This window comes from Pipistrellus hanaki (genome assembly GCF_964339955.1).
Source record: "Pipistrellus hanaki genome assembly, chromosome: 5".
Lineage (NCBI taxonomy): Eukaryota > Metazoa > Chordata > Mammalia > Chiroptera > Vespertilionidae > Pipistrellus > Pipistrellus hanaki.
The window spans coordinates 36,293,818-36,312,530 of NC_140507.1; the positions used below are offsets into that span (position 1 = coordinate 36,293,818).

At 37.8% G+C, this 18,713-nt stretch overlaps 1 long non-coding RNA gene across 2 annotated transcripts in view; it reads left to right on the forward strand.

Moving 5' to 3' along the window:
* Window positions 1–1,327: 1,327 nt before the first annotated feature.
* The window catches only part of LOC311623411, a 28,632-nt gene continuing 11,246 nt past the window's right edge, over window positions 1,328–18,713 (forward strand). For both annotated transcript variants that reach the window (XR_014795143.1, XR_014795144.1), the window contains exons 1-2: window positions 1,328–1,459; window positions 12,813–13,029. This is a non-coding gene — a long non-coding RNA (uncharacterized lncRNA). The remainder of the gene's footprint in view (window positions 1,460–12,812; window positions 13,030–18,713) is intronic.

Consider the following 18,713-nt stretch of genomic DNA (forward strand, 5'->3'; position numbering starts at 1 on the left):
ATCTCATCCTCAAGCTTCTACTCAATTCCCTACTTTCTCACACGACTAAAAAACACTCCCTGGGTTTTATCTTGTTTAGTTCATTGTTTCCTCCAAAATCACTCTTATTTCCATGAATGGATTTTAAAGCTGAGAACAGGAGCCATGTTTTATTTCTCTCCAGGCCTCAGAACACATACCTTCTTTCGAAGCCTGTATTGATTGTTCGGTCCATCTCAAAAGGTTGTGTTTTTTTTAGACTGTCACTTTTCAGTTAGTGTCATGGGTCAGTTTTACTTCTTGATGGCATATTGTGTAAAGTAGATTCGGAGAAACGGGAAGTTTAAACGATTTTTAATTGGATTGACTGGGCGAGGGAGGAAAGTTCTCTGTGAATCATTATGGTGGTGCATTTTGGAGTATAACTAAAAACCACTTGGATTTACTATTGCATATTTAAATTTTTAAAGCTTGCTTACAGGAGAATAAATTAGATACTGATGTCATCTGCCTTGTTTTTAAATCTTCATTTACATAAAATGTCTCCATTTCTCTTATCGTTTCTCTCCTGTGTGTTCTTAGGTTTTAAAGACATTTTTCCCCCCCACATCTTTGCAGAGAATTTGTTTTGCTTTGTGTTATTTTGTATTTCCATCTGGTACATTGAATGAAATACCATAAACTAATTTTCTTTAAGTTTGTTCTTAGTTTATCCCACGTTTATTTAGACTAAATGCCAAGCTATGCTTGGCAAACTTGAGACGGTAAGTGCTAATGAAGCAAAGTTTATTTAATGATAGAAAGAAAGCAAGAGCACTCCTTTAAACTAGGTGCGAGAGACTGATTCAAGCAGGCTGAGGACTGCCAAAGTGTTGCAGAATCCTCAGTTAATGATTTAATTAGCAGCAAACTGTCATCAGATGAAGCAAATGTCTTAACACCTGTTTCTTTCCGTCAGTCCCCAGTGACTTAGACCTATAACTTCTAAGTCATTAATGTTTTGCTGTTATTAGACTCTTGCTGTTAACACAAGACTTCATTTGGTTGGTTTTAGAGTGTCTATAAAAGTAAGTTCTTTCCCCCTCTTCTCTTCTCATTACCTAACCATCACATTTTTATATGTGTTTCCTTGCCCCTGGTGAGAAACCATAGTGCTTCACTCATAGAGATAAATGTTACTGTAATAGATTTTAACATTTTGGCTGCCCCAAACCACAATGCAATTTGCAGATGTGCCTCTCTTTGTTGAAAGTCATCTCGGTGGAACATGAAGTCCAGGTGCTGGCCCTCCTCTTCCAGGAAATTCTGCATCTCCTCACACTGGCCAGGCCAAGGCCTTCCACGCTTAGACGGTGGGAACAAGACTGAAACAATGAGTTGGGTTCCATCCATTCCCCAGGAAGATGGCGGAGCAAACCTTGCTGACGAGATGAGTTCTGGACAGTTCAGAAGCTGTTCATTTTCAGCCTCCCCTCTAATCGTGAGTCCTTCTTTGTAAAGCCATCCTATGGCCAGTGTGTTGTTGTGTTTGCAAACAACTGTGGTGATATCCTCCCATGATCGTTACTGTAGCTTTATGAGCCAATATATAACTACAAAACAAAGTTACAGGATGTCTTTTGTTCTTTATTAGAATTCTTTTTTGCTATTTAACATGTATTAATGACAAAAAAAATAAAACAACTCTCAAAACACATGCAAAAAAAAAAAAATACCTCCAATAATATACCATGTCTTCTAGTGTGACTCAGGTGAATGTGAGATACTCAGAATGCTGTAGCATCAGGAGCAAGAAAAAGATGTGTGGCCATGAAAACGAAGTTTCCCACATTTTGAGGATGAGAAAGCTACAGAATAGTGAGAAAGAGAGATAATTATGAAAGCCCTTTATCTTTTCATTAAATGCACACTTCTTTGATAAGAATTCAATAAGATTATTGATTATTTGTTTGGAGTAGTGAATAGAAATGTAAATAAAAATACCATTTCATTAATGCAATTTAAAAATGAGTCAGAAAGAGGGGGGAAAAGCTACAATTTTCTACATATCTTTAGAAAAACTGGTGTGTACTTGATAGGGTTATAAAACGCCTTTGATGAGTAAAATAAATGATAGTCTGAAACAGGTTGTATAATGTCCCCAAGTCAATGGCCTTGTTTGACAGCTTTAAGTCTAGTATAGTTGATTGCTGAGTCAAGAACAGTGTCATATACTAATCCCAGTGGTTTGCATTACTCTTTTCTACTACACTGACCACTCCCTACCTCCTCAGTGAACCACAAAGACATGTTATCACTTTGTGCCCGATTAATATCTACTTTCACTGCTCTCTAACTTTCATAGACCACTAAAGTTTTTAAGAAATTGAAAACAGATTCTTCTCTGAGGGAAGTAGGAGATTCCTCATCTAATTCAATCTCATTCCACAGATGAAAGTAAGAATTTAAAGGAAATTATATTAGTGATTTTTTGTTTTGTTTGTTTTTTACTAAAAAACAATCTATTAAAAATGCCTTAGAAACCAGGTGATTTGTACATACCACAATTTCACTGAAATTCTACCACATGAAATGGTTGAGACTTAGAACTGGTGTAAATTTCAATACACTTTCCTTGAGACAAATATTATGGCTTAAAGTAAGATGTTCATTTGAACTATTTCATAATTAAATTTTCTATTCAATGATCTCCTCCCTTTCCTACCTTCTATCTCTGGGCAAAAAACATAATACAAGCTTGATTAAATTGCCATTCATTTTTTAAACTGAATTTGGGGTTCTTAGCTTTCTTTCAATTTTAGTTTGAGTTTGTTTTAATCAGCATTTTGGAAAAGGAATTTCTCTCAGAAAAGTATGTGAGCCATGTACTCATAAAATTGTTTCTAAACTTGGTGCTTCATTGTTTTCTCTGTTTGATAGCCAAACCCAGGGAAATATTTGCTGATACATGTCTCTTAGTTTTCAATGAAAAGAGGATATTGTAAATTTCTTTGGATTTTTATTTCTTGGAAATACATTTTCCATGTGCAGTCTGCCGTTAGGAAAAATAAAACTCCATCTAAGTGTTATGATTGCAAAGAAAAGGATGGCAGATTTGTCCTTAACATCAAATAAATCAGGCAAGTTATTGCAGAATCTCTTCTTTTCAATCAATATTACTCATAGTACTATTGCATAAGGTCACTTCTTTTAAAATTTGACACACTATAGATATAAAAGGCACATCAGCAAAGGTGAAATAAATAGTGAGAAGTTTAGCTCACAGTGTGTTATCTTACCTAATAATAGACAAATATGTAAATTGACCCTACCTCTGCTATGCCCACAGCCAATCAGAGTGAGTATGCAAAATAGAAGGCCAAAGATGGCTGCTGGCCCAGCTACTCCAGGCACAGAGTGGCCAGGCTGGGCAGACACCTGCTATGAGAGGGAGGGCAGGGGGCAAAGGGATCTACAGGAGTGGAGTACCACAGCAAAGACAAGACTTCAGACTCCAGAGTCTGCAGCAAAGATGAAGATGGCAGACTCCAGCCAGAGTCTGCCATCTTAGTCTTTGCTGCAGACTCTGGCTGGAGTGAAGACGTGGGTCCCGGGTGCCGAAGGAAAACCAGTGCTGGAAACCAAGGGAAGAAAGGCCTATTGCACGAATCTCTTTGTGCAACAGGCCTCTAGTATTTTCATATTGATCTTTATGGTATTGTTTGCCATAGATGTATGAATGGGCATTACATTGGGAAAAGTGTATTTGTAATGTTTAATATGCTGATATTTCAACAAGAAATTATATATATGCATCTACTTCCTTGCCAAAGATGTTACAAAATATATAGCAACACACACACACGTGCAAACACTAATTTTGAACATCTAGAAAGAGTGGTTGAGTATAACTTACATGAGCTGAAAGATATCAGTAAACACAGAATGGAAGTCCTCAATCACAAATGAATGTCTTCAGAAGGTAAGGGAGGAATGAAAAATCAGGAGTGAAATGAACATCAAATAAAGGAACTATCGGCTAGTGAGATAATTTTCCCTACACCATCAATTCTCTCATTTTTTCCTCCTAATCTTTAATTTGGTTGCTGATGAGTCAGAGACAAAAAGTTATAGTCCATCAATAATGGATCAACCCCAAAACAAACATTTAGGTTATTATAATTTCCTTTACTTTGTTCTATTTCAGAGATCTCTATGAAATGGATTCTAGAGGCTTCTATCCTATATAAGAAAGAGGTAATATTCAAAATGACACACCTTCATGTCGCAAGATAGCCACCCCCATGTCATCACAAGATGGCCACCCCCACATTGTTATAAGATGGCTGGCAGGGGAGGGCAGTTGAGGGGTACCAGGCCTGCAGGGGAGAGCAGTTAGGGGTGACTGGATCTGCAGAGGAGGGCAGTTGGGGGTGATTGGGCCTCCAGGGGAGCAGTTAGGGGGCTATCGGGCTGGTATACAGAGTGGTTAGGGAAAATCAGGCAGCCAGGCAGGTGAGTGGTTAGGAGCTAGCAGTCCCGGATTGTGAGAGGGATGTCCAACTGCCAGTTTCGGGCCTAAACTGATAGTCAGACATCCCCTGAGGGGAATCATATTGGAAAGGTTGCAGGCTGAGTTGAGGGACCACCCAGTGCACAAATTGAATGCACCAAGCTTCTAGTTATATAATAAATATACCTATATGAATATTAGTTTAGTGATTCTTAATCATATTTTAGTAGTTGCCCCTTTCAATCTGGTTCATTCAATATTATATTAGCTCAGGTGATATAGGCCTTATTCTTTTTTTAATGTTTTTTAAAATTGATTTTTGAGAGGGGGGCAGGGTTAGAGAGAGAGAAACATCAATGAGAGAGAAACATAGGTAAGCTGCCTCTTCCATGCCTCCTACTGAGGATGGAGCTCACATCCTGGTATGTGCCCAGACCATGGGTCATACCAGCTGAATAAGATAGGCTTTTTCTTGGAATATTTTTGCAATAACTTAATATTGTAAATACTTACAATATTTCAAATGTAATGCAAAAATTCAGACCAAGGAAAAAGTTCTGATTTTGTTACCAGACAGAGAATGGGATGCAAAAATATAAAAGTAGAACATAGAGATGGACTTCTGCCTCAGAGTTGGTACTTTTTTCATTTTTAATTTATTCATTGCTTTAAAAACATGAAGAAAAAAAAAAGTGGTTGAATAACTGCTGGTTGGCTAGATGCCGGTATTATTTTTATTGGCACGAGTTTCTGAGTGGCTGAAAGGTGGCCATTAACACTTTGACAGAAAGTGCTGACAGGGTGATTATAAGATTAACACCCTATGTTATATTAAGAGTGTCAAAACCTCACTCTTACCTGTCAGTGGAAAATAACAGCATGAGCGGAAACATTACAGAAACAGAAATATTTCTTATGTTGAAGTACCAATGCTTCAGTGTGTCTAAACTTTTAAATGCTCATGGTAGCTACTGAATTTAGCTGATGGTTGAAGGCATACTTTTTAAAAAAAAATATATATATATATTTTTATTCATATCAGAAAGAGGAAGGGAGAGGAAGAGAAGATAGAAACATCAATGATGAGAGAGAATCATTAATCGGTTACCTCCTGCACTCCCCTAGTGGGGATTGAGCCCTAAAGCTGGACATGTATCCTGGCCAAATATTGAACAGTGACCTCATGGATCATAAGTCAATACTCTATCACTAAACAACACTAGCCAGGCCAGGGCATTATTTTTTTTTTATTCGATAAGGTGATTTGAAGAGTGAAATATTTATATGAAATATACATTTTTGTCATTCTCCTTAGGAATGAAATGAATACAAGTTAGTCAAAAGAAAAAAAAAATAAATATCACTTGTTTATAGACACAAATTTGTAAAAAGAATTTTTATCTCAATTATGTAGAAAGAGTTAACAAATTGCTTCTATCATGCTTTGTAACTAAAAGCTGAAAAATCCCCAATATTCTGGCCAAAAATCACATAATTAGAATGTTTCCATTCAACAATATATGTATTTGGTTGTTCATTCTTAACCAGAGGGAGTGAAATAATTCCTCCTCTACATCATACACAACTCATTAAATCTATTTGAATGTAAAATTTAATTGATAACATCATTAATTAAAATAATAAAAACCTCTAGCATTTTCTTGTCCAGGAATGGCTACTCAATGTGTCAAATTAATTATTCTTTTTTATTTAAAATACTAGAGTCCTAGTATATGAAAATTCATGCACTGGAGGAAGGGTCTCTCAGCCCGACCTGCCCCCTCTTACAGTCTGGGAGCCCTTAGGGGTGGGAGGAAACCTGGTGATTAGGTGAAGGCGATGACCCCATCACACCTCTGCTACTGCCACTGCTGGCAGTGCAAGTTATCTGAGCCTCAGGAGAACCTGGGTGGCTGGGCAGCCACCATCCAAGGCTTGCCTGTGCCTCAGGCTGGCCCTAGGTGCCTGGGGGGCTGAAGAGACTGGGGGAATCTGTGGGCAGGGCTGAGGGGACTGGGTGCCACCATCCTGTGGCTGTGGGCATTGCCATATGTGAAGGTGAGGAAGTCAATTAGCATATTCTCCCCTTATTGGCTGTGGACGCCACCATCTTTTGCAATGGTGGGAGGGTCAATTAGCATATCCCCTCTTTATTAGATAGGATGTTTTTATTGATTTTAGAGAGAGGAAGAGAAAGGGAAAAATAGAAACATGAGGGAGAGAAAGGCATTGGTCAGCTGCTTCCTGTACTCCCCGTATTGGGAATTAAGCCCACAATCCAGCATGTGCCCTGACCAGAAAGCAAACTGGTGAACTCTTGGTTCATGGGTCAACTCTCAACCACTGAGCCACACCGGCCAGACTGATCATTCTTTTGACAGAGCTCTGCTTTGGAAAAAAAGGATGAAAGTCAAGAATTTCAGGACAAGAACAGTTCAGGGAGATGCTTAACCTGGAGGTGCTGAGTCAGAGAAGTAAGGGGTTGAGGAGAGAAAATTATCTATTTCAGATCACTGGGGACCTAACCAGGTCAGGCACATTTTAGGTTCTAATAGATCTAAATACCATCCACTTCCATCCTACTCTGCCCCCAGAAGATCTGACCACAGAATGAAGGTTGATCAAGGACAGAGCCTAAGCTTCCTGAAGCTTCAGGGATGCAAGGGCAATCCTCAGGGAGCAGGGAAGATGTGTGGGAGGTCAGAAATTTGGACTTGACTATGCATCTAGCTTGACTTACAGCCTTAAACCATAAAAACCTCTAGCATTTTATATTTACTTATTTAGATACATTATATATCAGTTTCCATATGTAGTCTGCCATGTGCTCATGCCCCACAGTTAGAGGTGGACTACTCCTACCCAAATATTTTTTCTCATCCGTGAAAATCATTTTCATCTAGCCCTATGTTATGAATTCAATACATTAGTCATATATTTTATAGGTAGGATATTTATTCATAATATTTTTAAATGAAGGCTAGTAACTTCCAATTCAATCATTGGTCTAACTAAAACAATAAAACTGAGAAAGCTCCTGAATGTGTATTACTGACTTGGTGACCAGGAAGAGTCTGGGTCATTTTGTATGGATATCATGCAACTCCATTGAAGGCAAAGGAGTTATTCCCATGATTTGTGCTAAAACACATCACAGACTCATTCAACCTGAAAGGATGTTTTTCCCAAGAAGCAGTAAAAAAGAGTGGTTATGAGGACCACAGTATAAGAAGCCCCAGAGTCAGAATCAGGACACTGAATTTTAGTTACTTTATAGCTCTGAACAATTTACACTAAGCTTGGTTCTCAGTAAACTGAGAAAGATGGGATATTCTGGTGGAGTTCTTATGGACCCAAGTAACCTCTTAGGACCTGCACAAGAAGAGGTCAGTGTGACTCAGAGGTTCCCACCTACAATCCTGACATAGCTTCCTTAGTTTTTTCTTTTTTATATAAGACACATCTTTAATAAATAATCTATTGTGAAAGTAGTAACAGTTTTCAAACTATAGTCTAGATAATTACCAGAAGTCCATTCCATTTTTTTTTTTTTTAATTCTATGGTTTGAATTATGTGGAAAAACAAAGAAAGGCTTTTGGTATTCAAGTCTAGATGAAACTCTTTTTCTTTGACATTAAAATAAAAAGAATGAAGAAATCTAACAAATTGCTTTAGGATACTCATTTTCCCACTGGACGGAATCCCAAACTGGTGGAGACACTTATTTTTCTGCTTTTGGAATGCAGAAGGGCTGATTTTTCTCAACACATATTCTCTGTGGATTTGTCAGTATTCCCATGTAAATAGACAGTTTGTGAGGATGAACAGAAAGCAGATTTTGGTCATTGAGGAACTTAAAGCCCAAAATGAGAAAGCTGACTATGAAAAAATAAGGATGGGAGATGGCTGAGAGATTTTCGTGACGTGGACTGCGTGAGACGGAGTGGTGATAACACAAGCAGGAAAGTAGGATTAGGTTGATTGGAGAGGAGAAATGCGGGAGGCAGGGACCCTAGGAAAGCGAGGTAATGGTAGTCCAGCTCTGAGAACCAAGCCTTGGCTTTGGCACAGGAACGGGGGGAGATGAGGACCTGCTTGTGCGCTGCCAAAGAAGACAAGTCAAGTAAGTGTCAGAATGGGAAGGGAGCCCGTATCCTCAGGCGTCCCATCCACAATCTTCATTCACTCAAACGCAATTTCTCTTTGGGGAAAGTAACATTTGTCCTTTACCCTAAGTACATTCTAATCATCCACATCCTACTATAAGGTTACATTTTAATGGAAGTCAACTTGGAGACTTCTCCAGTGACATGAAACTGTTTTCTTTCACTCTGTGGTTTAGCAGTTTCTCCACAGGAACAGGGCAGTCTTTCTGTTACCAGAAACATGGACCTTATTTGTGGTCTTTAGCCATGGCAGAAGTCCCATTAAAGCCAAATGGGAGTTGTGGCTTAAAGTAAACCTTAGTGAATAATATTCATTTTTTACAAGGTTTGGAATATGAAGCAATCAGAATTATTTCCTTATTTTTTGTTTCCTTTGGTTCCCATGAAAGCATTACCACAAATAGGATGTAGGATTATGTCTTCCTTTAGGTACACAATACAAATGTTGAGTGGAAATCATATATTCTTCAGGAAGGAAGTACATGTAATTTTAACCAGCTCTTAATTATTGATTTATGAATTCTCTTTTATTTTTCCAGTGTGGTTTAATAGTTACAAAGTATTTTTAGGGTACATTAATTATTTCTAGTAAATGGATCTTTTTTTCTTCTTCATTCATTTCTATCTCCTAACAAATTCTCTGAGTCTTACTCCACCATGAAAAATAAGAAGTGAAGAGAGCATCATTTTAAAATAAAAGCATTATCATTTAGGGAATGCTTCAAAAAATATAATATAGTTCCTAAATAGTTCTACAAGAGTTTACATCAGATAATAATTAAGAGCGCTATTTGTATTGGGTGTTTTCTTATTGCAGCCCTGCGTTCTGAGCAGAACTGAACCACATGATTGGCACCAGTTAATTGAACTTCTCCATATCAGTACTTGGTCCTTCTGAAATGACCAGCATAGCAGCAGCTCATCATACTAACATTTGCACACTACTTCCTTTCTTCATCCTCCTAATGTTGGTATTACGTGGCTGACATTGGAAGGAAATTATTATTTTAATGCATTCTGTGCACTAATAAGAATACTGCAAGTTTTTTCTGTTTTAGCCCAGCCAGCATAGCTCAGTGGTTGAGCATCGACCTATGAACCAGGAGGTCACGGTTTGATTCCTGGACAGGGCACATGACCTCACTGTGGGCTTGATCCTCGGTAAGGGGGCTGCAGGAGGCCACCGATCAATGGTTTTCTCTTCTCATTGATGTTTCTCTCTCTTCCTGGCCCTTCTTCTCTGAAATCAATAAAAAATATACTTTTAAAAGTTTTTATGTTTTACATTATCTTAGGAAATGTGACTTAAGTTCAACTTGATTGACCAAACCATTCACTGCCTGATGGAGTTACTTTGGCAGTCTTTAAATACAGGGCACCAGTGGACTACTTCTTTATCCCAGAAATGCTATTTTTCCTTTCTAATGACCCAACGTTTTTTGCTGGTAAATTTCTCAAAGGTCTGACTATACCTTTCCATCTCTTTGACTATCTCCTCTTTCTCAGCTTTCTACAAGCAAACAAACAAACAAGCAAGAAAACAAAACCTCGTGTTTCCTTCCTTAATTTTTTTTTTTCAAGTGAACTTTGCCACATCCTCCACATCTTCAAGAATCATCTCCCGGACTGGTCCCCAGGCCTGCTTTTGCATATTAAGTTTTATTAGGATATATCCACTGTCATTTATTGTTACGGCTATTTTCTCACTGCAATGGCAGAACTGCGTACTTGTGACAGAGAATGTGTGGCCAACCAAGTCTAAAACATTTATGATATGGTCCTTTAACAAAAAGTTTGCCAACACCTGACCAAGAATGTGGTTGACGCCACACAGTTGCAGCAGGGGATTAAAAACACAACGTAGTCAAATCAAATAAATTTAATCCCATTATCCACTTACCCGTATTTTCCGGCGTATAAGACGACTTTTGAAATGAAAAAAAAGTCAATCGAAAATCGGGGGCAAAAGACCAAAATTGCACAAAAATTACCTGCAGATCTTGATGGCAAAGTAAGTCTTTTCTTTGAAGTGGAGAGTAGTCTTATACAACCAATATAGGCCTAAACCTATGTTCTAACAGTAAAATTAGGGGGTGGTCTTATATATATACGCCGGAAAACACGGTATTTGTTTCATTAAATACTTGAAAAGTGTCTTCACCTACCTTTTCCCTTATAGTTCCCCCTTTTATTGGTCACTCTAGTCTGCGAATCTCTCTAAAGGCTGATCTCTTACGTTGATCTTATCCATCTCTTATGTGAATATTTTAGTATAAAACCTTATTTCCAGCATTTATTCCTCTAAATATTTCATATACTCTGTTGTCGGTAAACTTACATATCCACCTATTAATTCATTTATTGTTTAAATTCCATGGGGATCTCCCATTACCTCAGGATAAAGTCCAAACTCTTAGCATGCCACCCAAGCCATTTACTGTCCATTCCCATCTCTTATTGCTACTACTCTCTGTGTTTTCAAGACACTAGTTCCCAAGCATTTGATCTCCTTTATATCTCATGATGTCTTTGTTTATTATTGTCTCTTTGCTTGAAATGCTCTCCTAATTTCTCTTCTCTAGTCCTACTCATCTTTTTCCCCCCCAGGCTCAACTCAAATGTCAAATTCTCAATGAAGCAATAAAGCTGTTCTCTTCAGGCAAAATTAAATGTTACCTCATTCTGCTCTTATTTGGCTTAGGATGCATTTAATCTTCCTCTATCTTTAGCAAACTCTCAAAATAAACATGGTAGTTTTTCCTGTTGAATCTACATGTGGTCTTAGAGTTCTTTCAAGCAGTTACTGTGAATCAACTAAAGATGTTCTGAGACATAACATCTGTGTAATAGCATGTGATAAACGTTGTTGCATTCTCCATGGGGCAGTACAGCAACTTCTTCATATGTTTATTCCAAGAGCCCAAAATAGGAATAGGCTCTTAACAACCATTTAATCTGGTGAGTTGATCTGAGCCGATTTAAATTGAGATGGAAAAGCTAATGTGGATTCCAAAGTTAGTTGTTGAGGAGAAATCACTCTAATTTCAGGTCTGATTTAAGATTACTTTGAGACAAATACCTAATATTTCTATTTGAGTGGTGAGGATTTGTCTGTCTGTTGACAAGATAAACTTTATGTCCACATAGTAATAAAGTGATAATGATGACCTTTATGAAGTATTTTCTAGTTACTAGGACCTTTATGTTTTATCTCATTTAATTCTAAAACCAGTATTATTATTATTATCATCATCATCCTTTTCCTACTTCTCCTCTCATCATCTCATTTTATAGATTAAAAAACCAATTATATAAACTTTAATTGACTCCCTCTAGGTTAAACATGGATTAGGTGGTAAGGACTTAGGATGCAAAGTTAGGTCTATCTACTCTAAAGCCTGAGTTCTTAATGAAAAAAACAGGTTGGTCCTTTACTTAGATCTAGTTCTACTGTTTCTATAAGGGAATAAATGAATAAACAGTATACAGAGAAATATTACAACATGGAAACCCTCTAGAAGTACTTTAGAGTTGGGTAATTTTGGAATGTCTTCTTGTTGCTGGGCATTTCAGCTGAGTCTGTTTCATTATTAGACACAAGATGATGTGCTGGGTGGTGTCAGGTTCCCAAATGACTATCTTCAATGGGTTTTATTAGAAATACCTACTAAAACTTGAGGATTAGGACAATGATGACATTTTAAAAAGATATATTCTTTGCCTGCATCTTTCAACTTGCTTAATGTAAAAACTGTTTTCTTCATTTGTTAATGATATTCATTGTCTTAAAACCCTACATGTTTGAGACTATAGCATCCGGCTCTAAAACATTCCACTCTTTCTGCTGTGTACATCCTGTATGTCCTATACCTATGTATACATTATGTATACTACATTATTACACATACTAGAGGCCCAGTGCATGAAATTGGTGCACAGGTAGGGTCCCCAGGCCTGGTGGGCAATTAGGGCCAATTGTGGCCTTCCTTCTGGCTGATGGCTGGGCCTTCCTTCCTTTAGCACTGCCCCCTGGTGGTCAGTGCATGTCATAGTGAATGATCAAACTCCTGGTCTCCCAGTTGAACTCCTGAGGGGACCCTTTGCATATTAGCCTTTTATATATATATGTCCTATACTTCCCATTGAAGACTTTAACTCCTTTCTTTCCTTTCAGCTCAAAACTCGGCGATCATCCTAAGAAATTTCAATTCAAAGAAACAACACATCCAACTCTTGGATCATTTATCTCTTCAGCCATGAACTCTCAAAACAAAAAGCCAGGAAATTGTCATCACCTGAAATAATCTCTCACAAAACCCATAAATCAGATGATCATTCTCAGAAGACAAGTCTCCATGGTTGGCTCAAATTTCACCCATCTTGAAAGTGAGGTACTCCTTGCCCTTTGTTCTGAACCATCTTTAAAAGAATGAGTGGATAGAAAATTGATTCAAATACTGAGACTCTCCCTCTGGAACAAGGGGCATGTTATCTTGCAACTTTGAGAGGTAGACTGTGTCTCCCTCGAGTAAAGGCAGTTGTAAAATAAATGCAGTTTATTCTATCAGAGCAAAGGGCAGGCATGCTCACCAACCATTATAAAACATTCGGGTTCCCTAAATTCAAGTTTCCTCCTGTCATCAAACTGCTACTTGTGTAGGTGTCATCTGGCCCTTGGTGTTACCTTATGGAATTTGAGGCCTAAAGAACCAGTAAAAAATGATTATATTCTGGCTAATTTTATTCCAGTAATCAACCACCACTCATCTCTGAACTGAGAGTGTACTTTCCACCCACATCCATAAAAGGGTGGCAAGCTAACTGAATACCTTGCACCTAGGGTAAAACTTTCAAACTCTTCACAGTTCTTGAAATCCACTCTATACATATAATCTCTTGGATATCCTTTCATACCTAATGCCTGCTAATCTTGCCTGTCTGCCATCTTATTCTTTCATTGGTGACTCAACTTAAAGTGCAGATGCCCTTTCTTATCTTTATCAATTTCTAATTAATACCCTGAACCACGTTGCCCGTGTATTATTTCATTAACTTCACCTGGAAAAATCCTAGTTTTTATGATTCTAACAATCTCTTTTCACTCTTCCTAAATGCAGCCTGCTGAGAACTCTGGGGGAAAATAAAATAGACAGCAGATTGGTATCAATACAACTTAATGATTAACAATGTCCACTAACTCCTCACTGTTATTCTAGCCATATCTCAATTAATTTAGGGACATACCTTTGAAACTCATCCAAATATCTTCAACTTCAGCACTGTGCTCCAACTTTCTTAGTTCTTAGCAAAGTATCCTATTTCATAGGGAGTGGGTAGCCATAAAATGGGATCCACTTGAACTTTCCATTGCCTTTCCATTGTATAAATCTACTGTATGCTCTTTTTTTAAAAATATAAAACACAATATATGAATATTTCTCCCTGATAAAACAGAAAAGTCACATATCTCACTTAAAATACATTGAAATTAATAAGAGAATCCTAAACATATTTAGCACAAAGGCTTTTTATTTCTGATGTTTATTAAATGTTGTCTCCTTAAGCACGATAAACCCGCTGATCCAATAATGACTGTTTTCTCTGCCTCCTTGAGTGGGAATTGAGTTGATGGAAATGCATCCCTGTTTCTGAATCAATACTCTTGGGAGAGATGGAGCTATCGAAAAGCTTACCCTGCACTGAAGTCCATGAGCTGTCAGGAGACAGGGAAGTCAGGAGCTTTACACAAGAACTATACGGGTTGGGACTGCTGCAGTTGGCGCTTTTTCCTTATTTGAACAATGCCTTTGATCCAACCTTACCCTTGTGGACTTCTCTGAATAAAATGTTGGCAAAACCCCAAAGCAGTGCAGTCAAGTCAAGGTTCAAGAGAAATGACTCACATAGCATCTTACTTCAGGCAAAACAACCAGGGAAAGGAACCCTGAACCATGAAAACCACCTGCACTGGAAGCAAGGTGAGGAAACAGGAGACATGCGTAGTGGTGCCAGATAGCTTTGAATTAAAAAAATAAGTTGGCTTCCTCTCGTTAAAAAAAAAAAAATGTACTTGAAGTTAAGAGTGCTCTTGATTCTATGTGGACACATTGGTGAATTAGAGAAGGTTAAAAAAAGGTGTTTTGAATCCCTCTGGAAACGTTTTGGCCGAAAAGCTTCCATCTAAGGCCCATCTTGTCACATGTGCAGTGGCCCGCATCTTGTTGTGCAGTCCGGGCAGCCTTGCATGTGGTGGCGCCATCCTTTCTGAATCCCCACACTCTCTCTGGAAACTTAGCATCGTAATTTAAATGTCCAGGCAGACCTCATTTTTTTTTTTTTTTTTTTGTTCTTCACTGTATTGTGCTTCACAGGTGTTGCATTTTTTATTATTATTTTTTTTAAGAAATTGAAGGCAAGATCCTCCACCAGCCAAAAAAATTGCATAATACTTCTTGTATTATGGTGGATTGAACTGAACCTGCAGTATTTCCAAGGTCTGACTGTGCTCAAGAACTTTGCTACTATTAGATCGAGTGTTCTCCTTCCTAGTCTTTTTTTTTTTTTTTTTTTTTTTTAATCTCATTGCACTTTTGACATAGAAGATCACTCATCTTTCTTGGCTTTTATAAGTTACATTTTCACATTTTCCCCCCTTCCTTTCTTTCTCCTTAGTCTTTGCTGTTTTCTCTAATTTCTCCTCCTCAAATAACAATGAAATATTGGCATTCCTCAAGTCTCACTTCTAGATACTTTTCTTTTTCCTAAACATACTTCTCTAATTAGGTGATTTCGTCCACTTTGAGAATCCCAAAATGAGATTCTGGGCCAACAACTCCAAAATCTCAATTTCTAGTGTGGGACTTCTCTTCCAATTGTCAGTACTTCTGTCCTGGAGCCTACTGATTGTATCTCTAGGCATCACAAACAAAAGTGTACAAATTGATCTCATCATTCCTCATCTTAATCTCTGCAACTCACTGAAACACTTGCACATTTTAAAGTTTGTATCTAAAACATTTCAACATAAATTGAGTATTTGCAAAGGATGTGGTCTTTAGAATGCTATATAGAGTGACATACAAAATCATTACTGATAATTTCTATTTGCAGTGAAAAGAGAGTAATAGGTATCGGCTTACTCTAGAGGAAATAGCTATAAATATGGACAATATATTATAAGAAGTAACTATTTTTAAGCATTGGATCCCAAATAATTTAGGGCTGTGATCCTTGAGAGAAAGGAAATACAGAAAATGACCCCTATGTTCACTGTGGCTTTCTTCAGGGCACTTTCCAAGCTACATCAGAGATAACTAAACCTCGGAGATTGGTGGTCCCTCTGGGGAAAGAAAAGGGTGAATGGTGTTTATGTTTACTGAAGTGGTTGAAGTTACTATTAAAGGTATTAACTAGAAGCCTGGTGCATGAAAAAATTCATTTCTGGCCTGCCCCCTCTGACAGTTTGGGAGCCTTCAGGGACGGGAGGCGACTTGGAGATCAGGGGAAGGCGACACTCCCCCACATCTCTGCTGCTGCCACTGCCACTGCCCAAAGCACAAGTCTTGGCTGGCCCTGGTTACCTGAGCCTCGAGAGGCCCTGGGCAGCTGGGCAGCCACCATCCGAGGCTTGCCTGCACCTTGGGCCAGCCCTGGACTCCGGCTGGGCTGAGGGAACTGGGTGCTGCCATCTTGCGGCTGTGGGTGCCGCCACCTTTGAGCCAGTGTCCTCCTTTCTAGTCTTTCATTGTGAATTTCTCTGAATAAAATGTTGCTCTTTTCAATTAGCATATTTCCTCCTTATTGGCTGTGGGCACCACCATGTTTGCAACAGCTTGAGGGTCTATTAGCATATTCCCTCTTTATTAGATAGAATACCATAAAAATCATTATAACATTAATAACTTACAAGATTCTCTATCTATAATAATAAAAGTGTATTATGATAATTTGACCAGGCCGCCTTCCGGATGAATCCAGGGCTACGAGGTAAGCCCGGGTCCTGGATGCCAGAGGGAAGCTGGTGCCAGCAGCCAGGGCAAGGCCTGTTCTTGAATGAATTTTGTACATCTGGCCTCTAGTATATTAAATAAGTAAAATATTTAAAGTACATTTATAAATGAGATAAAACACTTTTTATTATTTATTTACCAATGGATGGATTTCATCTGTTGATGCAATGATTCCTCTTCCTAGTTTTAAATTTTATAAGCAATAAGCAATTTAAAAAACCTTAATTTAAACATATAAGAATATAAAACCAGCAATCTTTAAAAAATATTTTCAATGCCACTCATTTTAACCTATATTCTAGAAGTCACATAGTGATAGATCACAAAACTATTTATTAATGACCTCTCAACTGTATTTGTAATGTGTGCAAATACAATTGATTTTTACATATTAATCTTGTATCCATTCACCTTTCTAAATTCTTATTTCTAATAAATTATCTGTAGGTTTATTTTTTGTTTTGTTTTGGTTTGGTTTTGGTTTTCAATATAAAGAATTACTTCTCTGCCAGTTAGGATAATTTTATTTTCTCTTTTTCATTCTTTAGATCAGGGGTCCTCAAACTTTTTAAAGTGGGGGCCAGATCACGGTCCCTCAGAGAACTGGAGGGCCGGACTATATGAACTACTAATTCCTACTGTAACACCTCGGCTGCGCTCACTGCCCAAAAAACCTGGCGGGCAGGATCAGACTCCTCTGCGGTCCGCATGTGGCCCGCGGGCCGTAGTTTGAAGACCCCTGCTAGATAGTAATGTTCTTCTCTTGTCTTTTGCATTTTGAGTTCAAATGCAATATTAAATAGGAGTAATGATAGGAATAAGTTGCTTGTCTTAATGCTTCTAAAATATAGGTTTTCCTAAGTGTATTTTTAAATCAAATTGAAGATTATTCCTTATCAAATTGGAGACTATTCCTAATTTACAAAAAATTATTTTAAATTTTAAGCATTCTTTTACATTATTTCAAATGTTTTTATTCTATTTATTGATATGATATAATCTATTAATATCTGTAACATGGAAATGTCTTTACATATGTGGAGCATATTAAATTTAGCCATTATGTATTTTTATTGTATTGCTATATTTTTTGCTAATATTTTGTTTAGAAATTTTGCATCTGTAGTCATTAGGTAAATAGGTGGGTAAAGTTTCTTTCTTGAATTTTCATTTTTTGACTGTTTTAAAGAATAAAATGACCTCTTAGAATATGCTAAACTGTGTTCCTTCTTCCACTATCAAAGAGCTTACACAACTGTCAAAACATCAGATAACCACTTAACATCTCTAACCAAAAGCTTAATTTATGCCTTATTCGAGTAAAAGAGAGCTACCATGGCCAGGTATAGTCACTTTGGGCAAAATAAATGGCTGATAACATGGTTTTGGGAGGAAGATTTATTTTGGTTTATGATAGAGGGATAGGAGTGAATTCCTATCCATGCTACAGAAGCATGGCTTGTGTTGGTTCCAGAGGTGGAGGTGGGATAATATTATATTATTCTTAGGAGTAGAGCTTGTAGTGAAAATTGCTTGGCTATCAAAGGCATGGTCACAGAACTTGTCATTAATTAAACAGGGTTAAAAATCACTTCTTATACCAATATTCTAATACCAACTGAGTCACCTATAATTAAATTCTGACACTAACTCTCTGGAGTTCCCACAGGTCTGCCCCTACTTCAGACATCAGTCTACTGTCCTGGGTACTCAGGCTACCTGCACTCGTGTCTGATTTGCTAAAATTTGGGAGTTCCCACGATCTGTCTCCCTTCAGGTTGGATACATTTTCTACAAAATCTAACAGAACTCAGGCCAGTTCTATAGTTAAGATTACAGTTTTACTATAGAGGAGACAAATCAGGAATAGCCAAATGGAAGAAAGGCATAGGGCAAGCTTAAATGACTGGGGGAAGAAATTTCACCTCTTTTTTCCCCCTTCTCTTCCAGAGGTGGGACCGAAAGTTCCAACCTTCTAATTTTATGCTTGGCCACCGCTTCTGTTGAAACTTCCTGTGGGCCCACCAAGACCCACTTCACTAGCATAAACTCATTGTCAAAATGGC